At 41.0% G+C, this 17747-nt stretch overlaps 1 protein-coding gene and 1 pseudogene across 1 annotated transcript in view; one reads left to right on the top strand and one right to left on the bottom strand.

The window, feature by feature from the left end:
- The window catches only part of RNF130 (ring finger protein 130), a 139903-nt gene that overhangs the window by 118885 nt on the left and 3271 nt on the right, over positions 1-17747 (bottom strand). The gene's annotated exons all lie outside the window — the stretch shown is intronic.
- LOC128050624 (40S ribosomal protein S6-like) lies at positions 471-1256 on the top strand (annotated as a pseudogene).

Raw genomic sequence — 17747 nt, 5'->3', positions numbered from 1 at the left:
AGCAGGGGACATGGGTTTGATCCCTGGGCTAGAAAGATTCCACGTGCCACAGAGCAAGTAACCCCGTGCACCACAGTTACTGAGCCTGAGCCGCAACTAAGGAGTCTGTGAGTCACAACTACCAAAGCCCGTGAGCCTAGGGCCTGTGCGCTGCAACAACAGAGGCCGCTGCAGAAAGAACCCCAACCACCACAACAGAGCAGCCTCCACTTACTGCAACCAGAGAAAGCCCGAGTGTGGCAACAAAGACTCAGTGAAACCAAAAAAAATTAAACCAACCAACCCTTCAACAGTTTTCTATTCCTCTTGGGATAACGTAAAAAATTGGAACACAGTCTAAAAAGTACTGACCCACATTTTCATCTCTGCTATATACCATTCTCCCCCTTACTCGCTAAACTCCCTTACTCTCTAAACTCAAGCATTCCAAGGTTGTTGTTGTTGTTTTAAATATCACTTTCAGGTCTCTTTTTCATGGTGTCTCGGAGGCTGTCGGCCGCCTCAGAATGAAGCTGAACATCTCTTTCCCAGCCACTGGCTGCCAGAAGCTCACTGAAGTGGACGATGAACGAAAACTTTGTACCTTCTACGAGAAGCGTATGGCCACAGAAGTCGCTGCTGACGCTCTGGGTGAAGAATGGAAGGATTATGTGGTCTGAATCAGTGGCGGGAACAATAAGCAGGGTTTCCCCATGAAGCAGGGTGTCTTGACCCATGGCAGAGTTCACCTGCTTCTGAGTAAGGGGCATTCCTGTTACAGACCAAGAAGGACTGGAGAGAGAAACTGCAAATCTGTGCGGGGTTGCATTGTGGATGCCAATCTAAGGGTTCTCAATTTGGTCATCGTGAAAAAAGGGGAGAAGGATATTCCTGGACTCACTGATACTACAGTGCCTCGTCGCCTGGGTCCCAAAAGAGCTAGCAGAATCCGCAAACTTTTCAATCTCTCTAAAGATGATGATGTCCGCCAATATGCAGTGCGAAAGCCCTTAAACAAAGACGGTAAGAAACCTAGGACTAAAGCACCCAAGATTCAGCATCTCGTGACTCCACGAGCTCTGCAACACAAACGCCGGCGTATTGCTCTGAAGAAACAGTGTACTAAGAAAAATAAAGAAGAGGCTGCAGAATACGCTAAACTTTTGGCCAAGAGAATGAAGGAGGCCAAAGAAAAACAGCAGGAACAGATTGCCAAGAGACGGAGGCTGTCCTCTCTGAGAGCTTCTACTTCTGAGTCTGAGTCCAGTCAAAAATGAGATGTTCTAAGAGTAACAAAATAAATAAGATCAGACATCAAAATAAATAAATAAATAAATATCACTTTCAGTTTTCATATATGTTCCTAGCCTAAACTGGTCTTCCATTCCATGTCCCTCTTTGTTTAATATCTGCTCATGCTTTATCCTCAGCTTAAACATCATTTCTTCAGAGAAGTATTCCCTGACTAACCTAGACTGGGTTAATATTCTCATTTATGCTCTCTCAGTATCTTGATCCTTTCCCCAAGAATTATTATTAAATAATTCTTGTGTTATTATTTGTTTAATGTCTGTTTTCACCACGACACAATACACAGGGGCTGACTTACCTTGCTGCTTGCACCAGACAGAATGCAGGAACTTCTTGTTCTGCCTGCTATATACTTCCTGTTCAGTTGCTAAGTCATGTCTGACTCTTTATGACCCCATGAACTGCAGCATGCCAGGCTTCTCTGTAAATCACTATCTCCTACTCATGTCCACTGAGTCAGTAATGCCATCCAAGCATCTCATCCTCTGTCGCCTCCCTCTCACCATGTGGGTGAAGTATTGGTGCTTCCCCATCAGTCTTTCCAATGAATATTCAGGACTGATTTCCTTTAGGATGGACTGGTTTGATCTCCTTGCAGTCCAAGGGACTCTCAAGAGTCTTCTCCAGCACCACAGTTGAAAGCATCAATTCTTCGGCACTCAGCCTTCTTCACAGTCCAACTCTCACATCCATACATGACCACTGGGAAAACCATAGCTTTGACTAGATGGATCTCTGTTGGCAAAGTGATGTCTCTGCTTTTTAGTACACTGTCTAGGTTTGTCATAGCTATTTTTCCAAGGAGCAAGTATCTTTTAATTGTGTAGCTGTAGTCACCATCTGCATTGATTTTGGAGCCCAAGAAAATGAAATATGATAGTTTCTCCACATTTCCCCCATCTATTTGCCATGAAGTGACAGGACTGGATGCCATTATCTTAGTTTTCTGAATGTTGAGTTTTAAGCCAGTTTTTTTCACTGTCCTATTTCACTTTAATTAAGTGGCTCTTTAGTTCCTCTTCACTTTCTGCCATTAAAGTGGTATCATCTGCATATCTGAGGTTACTGATATTTCTCCTGGCAATCTTGATTCTGGGATTTCGTATGATGTACTCTGCATATACGTTAAATAAAGCAGGGTGACAATATACAGCCTTGATGTACTCCTTTCTCAATTCTGAACCAGTTTGTTTCATGTCTGGTTCTAACTGTTATTTCTTCTCCTGCATACAGGCTTCTCTGGAGGCAGGTAAGGTGGTCTGGTATTCCCATTTCCTTGAAAATTTTCCAGCTTGTTGTGACCCACATAGTCAAAGGCTTTAGCTTAGTCAGTGAAGCAGAAGTAGACTTTTTTTTTAATTGCCTTTTTTCTATGATCCAGCATTCGTTGGCATTTGATCTCTGGTTCCTCTGCCTTTTCTAAACCCAGCTTGTACATGTGGAAGGTCTCAGCTCACATACTGCTGATTTCTAGCTTGAAGGATTTTGAGCATAATCTTGCTGGTATGTGAAATGAGTGCATGAAGCTTACATAGGATGAGGCCCAGGAGCTGAGGGCGCCCCAGCTTCACCACTGCAGTCGGCCACCCTGGAGCCGCTGCCCATCACGGAGCCCGTCTGCCACCCAGGGGCCAAGGGTACCCCAAGCTTTCCACTGCTGGGGCCGATCTGCCGCCAGTGCTGGCCCTGCACATGTAACTGGGGGCACAGATCACTACGTGACTCCCACCTCCGTCTCTGAGGCGATCTTTCTGAAGCTGCTTCCCAAGCCGGCAATGCTTCTTCAGGCAGCATGTCGTCCCGTGGTGGCCATCTCTGCTCCAGAAACACGTGCTTCTCCTCGCGTCGCTGCGCGCCAGGGCCCCGGCCGCAGCCCGCAGTCCCGACCATCGGCCGCGGCACCCGGCGGCCTAGCCCCGCGGAGACTCGGCTCCGGCCGCCCCCCAGCAGTCGGCATTCTGCGCGAGCAGCACCACAGCCGCTGCTGGGGTATTGTAAGCCCATTATATACGAGGTATTTAAGAATTATTTGCTGAATGAGTATTTGAAGCAGCTGTCCCACATGAGTTTAGGATTTCTGATCCAGATGAACTATAGTCTGGTGACAACACTGAAAAAAGAAACTGCATCACTGAAGGAACTTAGAGGAATCATAGAAGAAACATTATCAGAAAACTAACCTGTGTAAATAGCATTTCATGGTTTATAAACTGATAAACAAGGGCTGTGGAAGTTATGAGTTCCTTAGGGTACTATTAATCCTTAGGAAATGTCAGAAATAATTACTAAAGCAATAATTTGTAGACATTTAAATCATGGGATGCCTACACAGGTTCACTATGTACAGAAGGATAAGTAATGTTCTCCATCCCCAGATGTCTCCATCTTGATCCTTGGGACCTGTGAATACGTTAGGTTACATGACAAGAGGGAATTAAGGTTGGTAATTGGCTGACTTTAAAATAAAGAGATTACCTTGGATTATGTGGGTGAAAGTGAGTATCGCTCAGTCATTACCAACTCTTTGCCACCCCATGGACTGTAGCCCTCCTGGCTCCTCTGCCCAGGGACCTCTCCAGGCCAGAACACTGGAGTGGGCTGCCATTCCCTTCTCCAGGGGAACTTCCCCACCCAGGGACCGAACCCAGGCCTGCTGCATTGCAGGCAGATCCCTCACTGTCTGAGCCCCCAGGGAAGCCCACGTGTAGGGTTACATGTGGGTGGGCCCAATGTGATCACAGGGTCTCAAGTGTAGAAGAAAGGTAGAAGAGTCACAGAAAGCTCTGAAAAAAGCTCACTACTGATTCTGGAGAGGAAGGGGCCATGAGCTAATGAATGCAGGCAGTCTCTAGAAGCTGGAAAAAACAAGGAAATGGATTCTCCCTCAGACCTTCTATAAGGAGTGCAGTTTTGCCCAACACCTTGATTTTAGCCCAGTGAGACCCATTTAGGACTTCTCACTCCCAGAACTGTAAGGTAATAAATCTGTGTTCTTTTATGCCACGTGGTTTGAGATAACTGATCACAGTGGCAAGAGGAAAATAACAATACTGTGGTTAAGCCATAAAGACTTCTTCTCCTTCCCAGCAAATCAGGAACAAAGTAAATACAATATATATTTTTTTAAATCAAAGAACTTGATTGGCTTTTACAACATAAGACAAAGAAATATGTACAATACTAAATGCAAAGTCAATAAAATAAATTAGTAAACTGTGAAATGCCCACTCCACTCCCCAGAAGTGTTGAGTCATGAAATAATGTCAACCATCTTAGAAGGTTTTTAGGAACACACTACAAGGGTCTGTTCATTCACACTCTTGAATATTTGATACTTTTATCAATAACCTACATCTGTGTTCTTAACTTTGGGTCTATGGACCACACTTGAGGCTTCAAGAGGCATCTGAACATCCTAAACCTTACTGAAAACTCGGTGTATATATACATAAATAAGTACTTTTCATCAGAAAGGGCCACAGCTTTCATTAAAGTCTTGAATCTACAACCTCAGAAAGTTAAGAACCACTTAGGTGAAGATACAGAAAGTATGCTCATCACATTCATGGGTGACACACAGCTGCTACAAAGAGTAGAGACTGGATGACAGATCAGGATTCAAAAAGTATCCTGAAAGGCTGATGACCAGCCTAAATCCAGAAAATATAAAACCACTCGATTTCGGGCAACCTCTATGAAAAAGTCCTAGAAAGTCTAATCAGCAGTAATCTCAGGATGAGTCAGTGGTTACGGCTACCAAAATAACCTATATGACTCTAGGCATGTGTTCAGAATGATGAGGAAGAAAGTAGTTCTACTCTCTTCTGTACTTGTGAAACCAAATTGCAGTACTGTTCAATTTTGTTTTCTCTTAGCGTTAATTTCTTACGGCTGCCATATCAAATGACTACAAACCTTGTGGCTTCAGTCAGTTCAGTTCAGTCGCTCAGCTGTGTCCAACTCTTTGCAACCCCGTGGACTGCAGCACGCCAGGCCTCCCTGTCCATCACCAACTCCCAGAGTTTACTCAAACTCATGTCCATCGAGCCAGTGATGCCATCCAACCATCTCATCCTCTGTCATTCCCTTCTCCTCCCTGCCTTCAATCTTTCCCAGCGTCAGGGGCTTTTCACATGAGTCAGTTCTTCACATCAGGTGGCCAAAGTATTAGAGTTTCAGCTTCACCATTAGTCCTTCCAATGAATATTCAGGACTGATTTCCCTTAGGATGGACTGGTTGGATCTCCTTGCAGTCCAAGGGACTCTCAAAGGTCTTCTCCAACGCCATAGTTCAAAAGCATCAATTCTTTGGCACTCAGCTTTCTTTATAGTCCAACTCTCACATCCATACATGACTACAGGAAAAATCATAGCTTTGACTACATAGACCTTTGTTGGCAAAGTAATGTCTCTGCTTTTTAATATGTTATCTATGTTGGTTATAACTTTTTTCCCAGGAGTAAGCGTCTTTTAATTTCATGGCTGCAGTCACCATCTGCAGTGATTTTGGACCCCCCAAAATAAAGTCTGTTACTGTTTCCACTGTTTCCCATGAAGTGATGAGACAAGATGCCATGATCTTCGTTCTCTGAATGTTGAGTTTTAAGCCAACTTTTTCACTCTCCTCTTTCACTTTCATCAAGAGGCTCTTTAGCTCTTCTTTGCTTTATGCCATAAGAGTGGTGTCATTTGCATATTTGAGGTTATTGATATTTCTCCTGGCAATCCTGATTCCAGCTTGTGCTTCATCCAGCCCAATATTTCTCATGATGTACTCTGCATATAAGTTAAACAAGCAGGGTGACAATATACAGCCTTGATGTACTCCTTCCCCTATTTGGAACCAGTCCACTGTTCCATGTCCGGTTCTAACTGTTGCTTCCTGATCTGCATACAGATTTCTCAAGAGGCAGGTTAGGTGGCCTGGTATTCCCATCTCTTTAAGAATTTTCCACAGTTTGTTGTAATCCACACAGTCAAAGGCTTTGGGCATAGTCAATAAAGCAGAAATAGATGTTTTTCTGGAACTCTCTTGCTTTTTCAATGATCTATCGGATGTTGGCAGTTTGATCTCTGGTTCCTTTGCCTTTTCAAAATCCAGCTTAAAAATCTGGCAGTTCACGGTTCATGTACTGTTGAAGCCTGGCTTGGAGAATTTTGAGCATTACTTTACTAGAGTGTGACTTGAGTGCAACTGTGCAGCAGTTTGAGCATTCTTTGGCATTGCCTTTCTTTGGCATTGGAATGAAAACTGACCTTTTCCAGTCCTGTGGCCACTGCTGAGTTTTCCAAATTTGCTGGCATATTGAGTGCAGCACTTTCACAGCATCATCTTCAGGATTTGAAATAGCTCAACTGGAGTTCCATCACCTCCACTAGCTTGTTTGTGGTGATGCTTCCTAAGGCCCACTTGACTTCACATTCCAGGATGTCTGGCTCCAGGTGAGTGATCACACCATCATGATTATCTGGATTGTGAAGATCTTTTTTTGTACAGTTCTTCTGTGTATTCTTGCCACCTCTTCTAAACATTTTCTTCTGTTAGGTCCATATCATTTCTGTCTTTTATTGAGCCCATCTTTGCATGAAATGTTTCCCTGATATCTCTAATTTTCTTGAAAAGATCTTTAGTCTTTCCCATTCTATTGTTTTCCTCTTTTTCTCTGCACTGATCACCGGGGAAGGCTTTCTTACCTCTCCTTGCTATTCTTTGGAACTCTGCATTCAAATGGGTGTATCTTTCCTTTTCTCCTTTGCTTTTCGCTTCTCTTCTTTTCTCAGTTATTTCTAAGGCCTCCTCAGACAGCCATTTTGCTTTTTTGCAGTTCTTTTTCTTGAGGATGTTCACGATCCCTGTCTCTTGTACAATGTCATGAACCTACATCCATAGTTCTTCAGTCGCTCTATCAGATCTAATCCCTTGAATCTATTTCTCACTTCCACTGTACAATCATAACGGATCTGATTTAGGTCATACCTGAATGGTTTAATGGTTTCCCCTAGTTTCTTCAATTTAAGTCTGAATTTGGCAATAAAGAGTTAATGATCTGAGCCACAGTCAGCTCCTGGTCTTGTTTTTGCTGACTGTATAGAGCTTCTCTATCTTCGGGTGCAAAGAATATAATCAATCCGGTATCATTATTGACCATCTGATGATGTCCATGTGTGGCTTAAAACAACATAAATGTATTGTCTCCTAATTCAGGAGGGCAGAAGTCAAGATCAAGGTGTCAGTACAGTTGGCTCCTTCTGGAGACTCCAAGGGAAAAACAGTCCTTTCCCTCTCTCCTAGCCTCCAGTGGTTGCCAGCAATCCTTGGCACTCCCTAGCTGCGGCAGCATAACTCCTATTTCAACCTCTATCTTCCCATGGCCTTTATCTTCGTGTGTTTCTCTGTATTCTCTCTTCTCCTTATAAGTCACTGGATTTAGGGTCCACCATAAACTAGTATGATCTTATCTTGATCCTTAACTACTTACATCTGCAAAGATGTTATTTGCAAATAAGATCACATTCTGAAGTGCCAAGTGGACATGAATTTTTGTGGGACATTACTGAACTCATTGTATCCTTTAAGTGGAATGCTGTGTTCTGTGGTTTAAAATACTATATTCTTAAGAACAGAAATAAGAACATGAAGTCTAAGGGTTAGAGGACTTAGAATCAGACAAGGAAATTAACAACTGTCTACAAATTTTTGAACCAATTTTTCTTCTGCAAATGAAAAGGCTTTCTTATCAGACAAGGAAATTAACAACTGTCTACAAATTTTTGAACCAGTTTTTCTTCTGCAGATGAAAAAAACACTTTCTAACATTCTGTTTTCCAGAGATGAGTGTGGTAGATTTCCATCACTCATTTGTTCAACTGTGAGTTGTAAAACCACTGGATAAGAATGCTGAGATGAGTGGCTAGACTTGATGATTACAGATGACCATTAAGTTCTTAGATTTTACAATTCCTTCCCCATGTCTCCATCTCCATGTCCCTTTTAACTGGCCATTATACAGAATCAAGGAGAAGGCAATGGCAATCACTCCAGTATTCTTGCCTGGAAAATCCCATGGACCGAGGGGCCTGGTAGGCTGTAGTCCATGGGGTCGTGAAGAGTCAGACACGACTGAGTGACTTCACTTTCATGCACTGGAGAAGGAAATGGCAACCCTCTCCAGTGTTCTTGCCTGGAGAATCCCAGGGACAGAGGAGCCTGGTGGGCTGCCATCTATAGGGTAGCACAGAGTCGGACACAACTGAAGCCACTTAGCAGCAGCAGCATACAGAATCAAAGAACCATAAAGCTCTATTAACACAGCAAACATCACGTGAAGAGTAGGAGGTAGAGGTGAGTGGGATATCAGCAAGAAGGCACACATTGTAAAGGAGACCTAAGAGGCCCTAGGAACCAGAGTATCAAAATACAGGTAGCTTCAGCACAGAGAGCTGAATGGCCTGAGGGAGGGAAAGGCTGGGAACCAGACCAATCAGGAGGTGCCTTGCATACTACAGTAAGGAGTTCAGATTTCCACTCTAAGGATTAGGAGAAGCCACTGAGGGGTAATTTAAGCAAGCAGTGACAAGACTGGGTGAAGTTTCAAGATCGCTGTAGCTACTGGGGAGAAACGACTGACAGAAGTTAAGAAGCAGGAAGACCAGAGAGATGGCAACTGTCTGTACTAAGGTGACAGGAGTGAAAATGGTAAGCAACAGATAGATATGATCCACCCTGACAGTAAACTGTGAAGGATAAATCAGAAGTGGAATGTAAGAAAAAGAAGATAGGGTGATGCCTAAATTTGTTTAAATAACAAGAGTGGACTGCGATGTCATTTGCTGAGATGGGGAAGACTAGAAAACAGGTATTAGTCACTCAATCATGTCCAACTCTTTGCAACCCCATGGACTGCAGCCCACTGGGCTCCTCTGTCCATGGAATTCTCCAGGCAAGAATACTAGAGTGGGTAGTCATTCCCTTCTCCAAGGGATCTTTCCGACCCAGGGACTGAACCTGGGTCTTCTGCATTGCAGACAGATTCTTCACCATTTGAGCCACCAGGGAAGCCCCGAAAACAGTGGTAGTAGACAGAATATATATACACATGTGTGTGTATGTATATATATGTATGTATGTATACACACACACACATCAAAAGCTCCATTTATCAATCTGGAGATGTTCTTGGGAAATTTAAGTTAAAAATACCAAGTAGGCAGTTGAATATATGAATCCAGAGCTCAGAGAAGACTAGGCTAAAAGTAAAGACATAGGAAAAAGTGACAGGAGAAGTGGAAAGAGGAAAAGCTTACTGTAAACCAAAATGTTAAAAAAGGAAGAAACAATTATTGGAGGACACATCTTGCTAATGGACCCGCAAAATAAATCAAGATAGAGCACAGATGCTCAGAGACATGTTTTACAATTATGGCGGCTCAATGTTAAGACACTGAGTGTTGTTCCGGGGGAAGGAGCTCTGGGGAGGCTGCTCTCATTGCTCCCTGTGTGGCCGCCTCTACAATGGCTCGCCCTGCTACAAAACAAACGCTGAATGCTATTTTTGCTTCTGGCCTTTTTTCTTCTAAAAGCAAAAATCCTCTTGAGGTTTCTTTTCATTATCAAAAATAGGTACTAATGTAGGTCTTTCATAAAAGCAAAATGGCATAAGATGAACTTTCAAAAAGTGGAGATTACCCATACTTAAGTCTTCATGCTTTAAATACAGAATGATTTTCAATAGGGAAAACAAAAATAAAATAAAAGCATTAATATCATCATCATAAAAATATTATAGAAAAGTCCTGTCCCTTTCTAGGATTCACTAACTGCTCAAAATGATGCCACAATGATGCCACACATATACCCCGAGAAAACCATAACTGAAAAAGACACAGGTACCCCAGTGTTCATTGTAGCAGTATTTACTATAGCTAGGACATGGAAGCAACCCAGATGTCCACTGACAGAAGAATGGATAAAGAAGTATGGTACATATATACAATGGAATATTACTCAGCCATAAAAAGGAACATATTTGAGTCAGTTCTAATGAGGTAGATGAACCTAGAGCTTATTATACAGAGTAAAGTAAGTCAAAAAGAGAAAAACCAGTGTCGTATATTAACGCATATATATGGAATCTAGAAAGATGGCACTGATGAACCTATCTGCAGGGCAGCAATGGAGACTCAGACATAGAGAACAGACTTCTGGACACAGGGGGCGAAGAAGAGAGTGGGACAAATGGAAAGAGTAGTATGGAAGAATATACATTACCGTATGTAAAACAGATAGCCAGTGGGAATTTGCTGTTTGACTCAGGGAGCTCAAACCCAATGAAGAGTGGGATGGGGTGGGAGGTGGGAAGGAGGTTCAATAGGAAGGGGACGTGTGTACACCTATGGATGATTCATGTTGATGTATGGCAGAAACCAACACAGTACTGTAAAGCAATTATCCTTCAACTGAAAAAAAAAAAACAAAAACGATGCCATATTTTAGCCTGATTCCTGTTAAGACAAGAATACTTCGTCTTAACTCTTTTCTTATTGGGGAAAAACACGCACTTTTCAGCATATTTCTAGTCATCTCTCAGTTTTCTACTCATTCTAACCATGGTTTGGAATTAATTCAATTTTTTTTGAAGTTAGGGAATAAACTTTATTAAAAAAAATCAACTTTAGACACTTACTTGTTCCCTTTAGAGAGTATGACTTTCCCTCTGTGAAGAAGGTTTTATATTAAAAATAACTTCAAAAAAAGGAGAGAAAAGAAAATGAGAAATGTTACCCATGATCCAAGAGATGTAACACAGCCATTTTTATTTTTGCATATTACTTTGAGTCCCTGTCCACTGTAAAGATATTACTTTTGTAGGCCATACCTAACTTTCCCATGATCCCCTTTAATGGCTGTGTAACATTCCACGAAGTAGATCATTCATAATTTACTAAACTCACTTGAGAAGGGGCACAAGACATGGTGGAAGTATGAGCTCTGTAGTCAGACAGACCTCCATCACACCCAAACTCTTCTGAACCACAAGATTCAGCTGGTGGGCTACCTCACTCACTTTAACCTGTCCAACACTAATTGTCAGCACCACCCTCCTACGCTCCAGGCTCAACAGTGAGCACTGAGTATACAGAAGTGGACACCAGGATCTCTGCCTTCAGAAGCAAAGAAGACAGGTACACAATTTCCAACCACAGTAAGTGTTATACACAAAAAAACAAAAACACTGAGAGACTGGAGTGCCTTGAATTCCCCTCCACAGAATGAGGATACCGTACCACCTAGCGCTGTTGCAAGAACTCAACGACACTACATGTACAATACTTGGCACCACTCTTGGCAGAGAGTATGCACCCAATATATGTTAACTGTATCACTGTTTGGGAGAAAGAGGGATCACCAAAGCAGGAAATATCGTCCTCTCAGTACACACTTTCTTCTTTTCTCTGTCAATATAAATCCTACACTTTTTCAGGTTTGAGTTTACTGCTAGAAGTTTGATGTGGGTCTTTTAAAAATGTACTTATTTTATTGAAGGATAATTGCTTTACAAAATTTTGCTATTTTCTGTCAAACTTCGACGTGAATCAGCCATAGGTATACATATATCCCCTTCCTTTTGAACCTGTCTCCCCATCCCACCCCCTAGGTTGATGCAGAGCCCTTGTTTGAGTTTCCTGAGCCATACAGCCAATTCCTGTTGGCTACCTATTTTACATATAGTAAAGTAAGTTTCCAGTTCAATGGACACGGGTTTGGGTGGACTCCGGGAGTTGGTGATGGACAGGGAGGCCTGGCGTGCTGCGGTTCATAGGGTCGTGAAGAGTCAGACACAACTGAGCAACTGAACTGAACTGAACTCACTTAAGTTTCCATGTTACTCTTTCCATACATCTCACCCTCTCCCTCTGTCTATAAGTCTATTCTCTATGTCTGTTTCTCCACTGCTGTCCTGTAAATATCTTTAGTACCACTTTCTAAATTCCATATATATGCGTTAGAATATGGTATTTATTTTTCTCTCACTTCACTCTGTATAATAGATTCTAGGTTCATCCACCTCATTAGAACTGACTCAAAGGCGTTCCTTTTTAAGGCTGAGTAATATTCCATTGTGTATATATACCACAACTTCTTTATCCATTTATCTGTCAATGGACATCTAGGTTGCTTCCATGTTCTAGCTATTGTAAACAGTGCTACGATGAACAATGGGATACATGTGTCTTTTTCAATTCTGGTATCCTCAGGGTATATGCCTAAGAGTGGGATTGCTGGGTCATATGGTGATTTTATTCCTAGTTTTTTAAGGAATCTCCATACAGTCTTCCATAGCGGCTGTATCAATTTACATTCCCACCAACAGTGCAAGAGCGCTCCCTTTTCTCCACACCCTCGCCAGCATTTACTGCTTGTAGACTTTTTGATGATGGCCATTCTTATCAGTGTGAGGTGATATCTCATTGTAGTTTTGATTTGCATTTCTCTAATAATGAGTGATGTTGAGCATCTTCTCATGTGTCTGCTAGCCATCTGTATGTCTTCTTTGGAGAAATGTCTGTTTAGGTCTTTTTCCCACTTTTTGATTGGGTTGTTTTCCTGGTATTGAGTTGTATGAGCTGCTTGTGTATTTTGGAAATGAATCCTTTGTCAGTTGTTTCATTTGCTATTATTTTCTCCCATTCTGAGGGTTGTCTTTTCACCTTGCTCATAGTTTGATGTGGGTCTATTTTTAGACCCATTTCTCTCCTCGTCATGTTCAAGTTTCCTTTTATCTCCGTGAACAAACTGAGTATATTTATAATGGCTCTTTCAACACCTTTATTTGCAATTCCATCATTTGTCCCACTTCTGGGACTGTTTCTGCTGACTGTTTTTCTGTCTGGTTATGGGTTATATTTTCTCTACTTGGCTTGTCTGCTCATTTTTTATTGGATGCTCGTATTGGATTTCATGTTTTTGGGAGCTGGACTTTGTTGTAATCCTTCAGATATCATTAGGGTTTGTTCATGATTAGGTACTTTGAATAAACTTCATCCTTTTAAGGTTTGCCTCTAAAATTTGGTAGGTGGGTCCAGAACAGGCTTTTCTCCAGGGCTAATTTAGCCTTACTCCATGCCTCATCCGTTAGGTCTTTCTACTTTGATTAGTGAGAATATGAACTATTCCCAGCCTTGTGTGAACTCCAAGAATTCTTCCACCTGCTAATTTCTGACAGCTCTCCATAAAACAAGCAGAACAGTACTCAATCAAAGGCTCGAGTGAACGAACCCCTTGCAGCCCCCTCCTCTCCTGTACCTGACCTCCTCACACATTCAAGCCTACTCAAGCTGCCTTCACCTCTCTGAGCTCTGAACTCTGTCTCATCAACTCAGGAAGACCACTAGATTCTTTCTGGGTTCCCCTTCCCTGAGCTTCAGTTCAGAAACTCTCCAGGAGGTAAGCTGAGGCAGTCACAGAGCTCTGTTGTTTATTTCCTTTCTCTCAGGGAGCACTGTCCTGTGCTGTTTTCTGACCTATTTCTAAAATTGCTGTTTCATAACTGTCAGGTTTTCCAGTCACTTGAGGTGGCAAGGTAAACCTAGTGTCTGTTATTCCATTATGGCTAGAGAAAGAACTAATCAAGTTTAATTTCAACTTCCACATTTTCAGTGAAACCTCTCTAGACTACAAGTCCAAATAATTGTTCATTTCTCTGATCTCTGTACCATTTACTGATCTAGCATAGTAACAGAGGCCCTATAGATACTGTATCAACACCCCACCATCCCCATCCCATCCTACAGATTCCAGCAACACCTGCCATCAGTTTCACTACCAGACCAAGCACCACAGGGTTAAATGCAACCACATATTACAGTGGCTTGCTAGTGCCAGGCACAGTTTGAGGTATTTGGTTAAAACAAAGAAGACGCTGTCCCTAATTTCCAAGAGCTCACAGTCTGGGACAACTTAGGAATCAACTTCTCACCCATAAATCCATAACATAGTTTTAATGGGAAAAACTAAGGTATAAATGAACCTTTAGAACATGGATTGTGGCTTGTCAAAAGTTTTCTTAAAGGACTAGAGAACAAGTAGTTTAGGCTTGCAAGTCATATACGCTCCTGTAATAACTGCTTAACTCTGTCGGTAAACCACAGAGCCACAGACACGTGAATGAACGGACATGGCTGTATTCCAACAAACTCTGTTTACAATAACATGCGGCTGGTCCCGTTGCTGGTGTCTGTAGACAGCCTGCACCATCTTCTACAATGGCATGTCCTATTTGTGCCATCCTGACAAGTTCTCTTAGGCAGGAATTGCATACCATATCTTCCACACACACACCACAGAACCTGCATAATGCAAGCTCAGAGGAGTTTATTAAGGACTTTTTAATTTATGTCATTTGGCATTTGAAGGGATCCCTTTATTTTGTTCAAAATTGCTTCCAACAGTAAAGAGAGCTACACTTACTATGACTTCTGGAAAAGAAATCAATGTTTAGTGCATAAAATATTCTAAGGATGATAAAACAAACAAATGATGACCCTGAAAACTTAATTTCATTTTGTAAATAAGTCAAGGTTGCTATACTTAAAACAACCAGCTCTGAGGACTGGTACGATTAGGTACTTCGAATAAATCTCATCCTTTTAAGGTTTGCCTCTAAGATTTGGTAGGTGGAAATGCACCCCAGAGGTGTGGACACGGTCCAAAACACTACCAGACTTCTTTGAGAATTATCTAAAGAGAGAATTCACAAGCACATTAAAAGACTGCCTCAAAAATAATTTTCAATTGTCAAAATTAAAATCTATCCAGAAAAGACAGACATTTGATAAACTGTATGCATTTTCCAAATGGTTCAATCAAAAAGATAACCTCACAAAACAAATTCTGAAAGTGTTTAAATTTTTCATTGTTGCAAAATATGTATGTACACATAGAAACATATACACGCCCATGTGACTGGCATTAAAAGAACCGTATCCTTTTTTTTTTTTTTTTAAAGAACAGTATCCTTAATGGGTATATCTGGTACTTCGTTTAACAAGGTTCCTCTTACTATTTTACAGTTACACCTTGTTCAAGATGGAGGGATCTTACAAGCCATCTAATCTAATGCTCCTTCAAATGAAGGAGTTCCCTTTTATAATATTCAAAGCAATGCTTTGTAGTTTGTTCATCTCTTAAAAGTCATATTCAGAAATGAACATGTACTAAAAGTGTGCCTGGCCTATAATGAAGTGGGACCTGTGTTACCCAGGATACAATGCTCACATGCACGCAAGAGCAGAATGGGCTGGTCAGTGAGTGAACAGAGGCTTTGTCCTATGACATGCAGCTCGAAGCCTTATTTCCCCTCAACTCCTTTCACTGCAGCTCATTTTTTTTTACCCAAATTCAAGACTATATAATAATTTCTATTAACTTTTCTCTTAGTTTCAGCCCACCATTCCATACATTGAGATCCTGAGGATCCTGCCATCCAATATTTCAGTTAAATATGTCACATCTTTATCAAATCATCGGCACAACAAAGACCTTCACAATGTGAAGAAGAACAAGATGAAAACTCTAAGGCAGAAAGTACAGACGACACTTTGCTATAAAGAGAAACAGAAAGATGGAACGGAGGAAGGATGTATATATTTGGTGGGGAGGTTTAAAAATATATACTCAAATTTTATATGCTAATGAATCATCCAAAAGCAAAGGAAAAATACAAAATGTAAAAATATTTTCTAAATTGTTAAAATTTAATACAAATACAATTTATCATATATTGCTTGGTTATCTATTTTAGGTCAAAATTTGGTTTTTAGAGCCTCCAGCTCCTTCTGAATTATCTTTCCTTTCAGGGTCTCTGATTCCAGGATAACACCTACTTTTTTTCTGAATATTCTGATATCTCTATATCTGGTAGCCCCTGCCTTTGGCATTATACAATCTAACATTTCATGGTCCTTTTCATCCAAGATCTTGCTTCCACATCGATTGCCTTCACTCTAAAATCAGAATTTTAAAAACCAAGTTTATGTTTAATCCAACAACATCACATATATAAAACATAAGAATCTAAGATTTTTTTTAAATGTTATGGCATCCCTTTAGTCAACCAGATGACCAAAAAAAATTTATTACTTGGTAAAATTGTTCTCCAAGGATTAAACATCCAATCCTGAACATTTCTATGCAAAATGACTAGTACCAAATTCTTCCCACCAGCATATTTGCATATAAAATGACATCATCAACAACAGGGCCCCTCTCCCAACCCCCACCTCCAGGCTCAAACAAAAAGTTAGTGTGCACACACACAAAGCACATCTACAACGTCTGTTCCACAGTAAATGCTAGCTAGATTTTACATTTGTTTCTAGATCTACGCTCACCCTTTGAGTAAGTTAGTAATAAGAAAGCAACCATGAACAACAACCAGTATCTGTGAATAAATATAAGGCATGTTCCTGCAAAAGTTCACTTCAAAAAATAAATTCTTTACAGTTAAAATATGAAATTTTTTATCACCAAATAAATCTCCATTTAAAATGTACTCTAATGATAAAGAATGTATTTTCAAAGTACAACACTTGTTTATGAAATAGTTTATAAAGTTTAACACTTTTCAAAACGTACTTCTAAAATACCAAAGCATTTAGGAAGAAATTGCCACATTGCTCTTTAAAGATATAGGACAAATAAATCTTGTCCAGTAATTCATACATGCCTAATTTACAGAAATAATGACTCATTGGAAAAGACTCTGATGCTGGGAGGGATTGGGGGCAGGAGGAAAAGGGGGCGACAACAGAGGATGAGATGGCTGGATGGCATCACCGACTCGATGGACGTGAGTCTGAGTGAACTCCAGGAGTTGGTGATAGACAGGGAGGCCTGGCGTGCTGCGATTCATGGGGTCGCAAAGAGTCGGACACGACTGAGCGACTGACTGAATGCAAAATAACTAGAAAGGTTTTTACTGTCACAACCAAGTCAAAGAATTAAAACGAGTTATCATGTTAAGCTCTAGGAAAACTACTTTTGTCTTTATACTCACCAAACACTTGTCCTCAAAATTTTTATTAACTTCCCATCTATTGACCATGGCTGGTTCTTTTTTTGCCAGTAATTCTGTCTCCTAACTATTTTTTTTGAAATTTGAACATCACTTTGTTTAGAGTCAACACTCAGTAAATCTTCAATAAACACATTAAGAATTCTCTTCAACTTAAAATTACAAGCAGGCAAGAGTCAGAATATTTTTTCTAAAACCACTAAAATTTGAGATTAAATCGAGAATATCATAATGTGAAATAACCAAATATTCAAATTTTAAGCTATTTTCTTTTTTAAAATTGAGGTATAATAATAGACATACGGGCTTCCCTGGTGGCTCAGATGGTAAAGAATCTGCCTGCAACGCAGGAGGCCCATGTTCCATCCCTGGCTCAGGAAGATC

Source organism: Budorcas taxicolor, chromosome 7 (genome assembly GCF_023091745.1).
Source record: "Budorcas taxicolor isolate Tak-1 chromosome 7, Takin1.1, whole genome shotgun sequence".
In the NCBI taxonomy this organism is placed as follows: domain Eukaryota; kingdom Metazoa; phylum Chordata; class Mammalia; order Artiodactyla; family Bovidae; genus Budorcas; species Budorcas taxicolor.
This window is presented reverse-complemented; position numbering and strand designations above follow the sequence as displayed.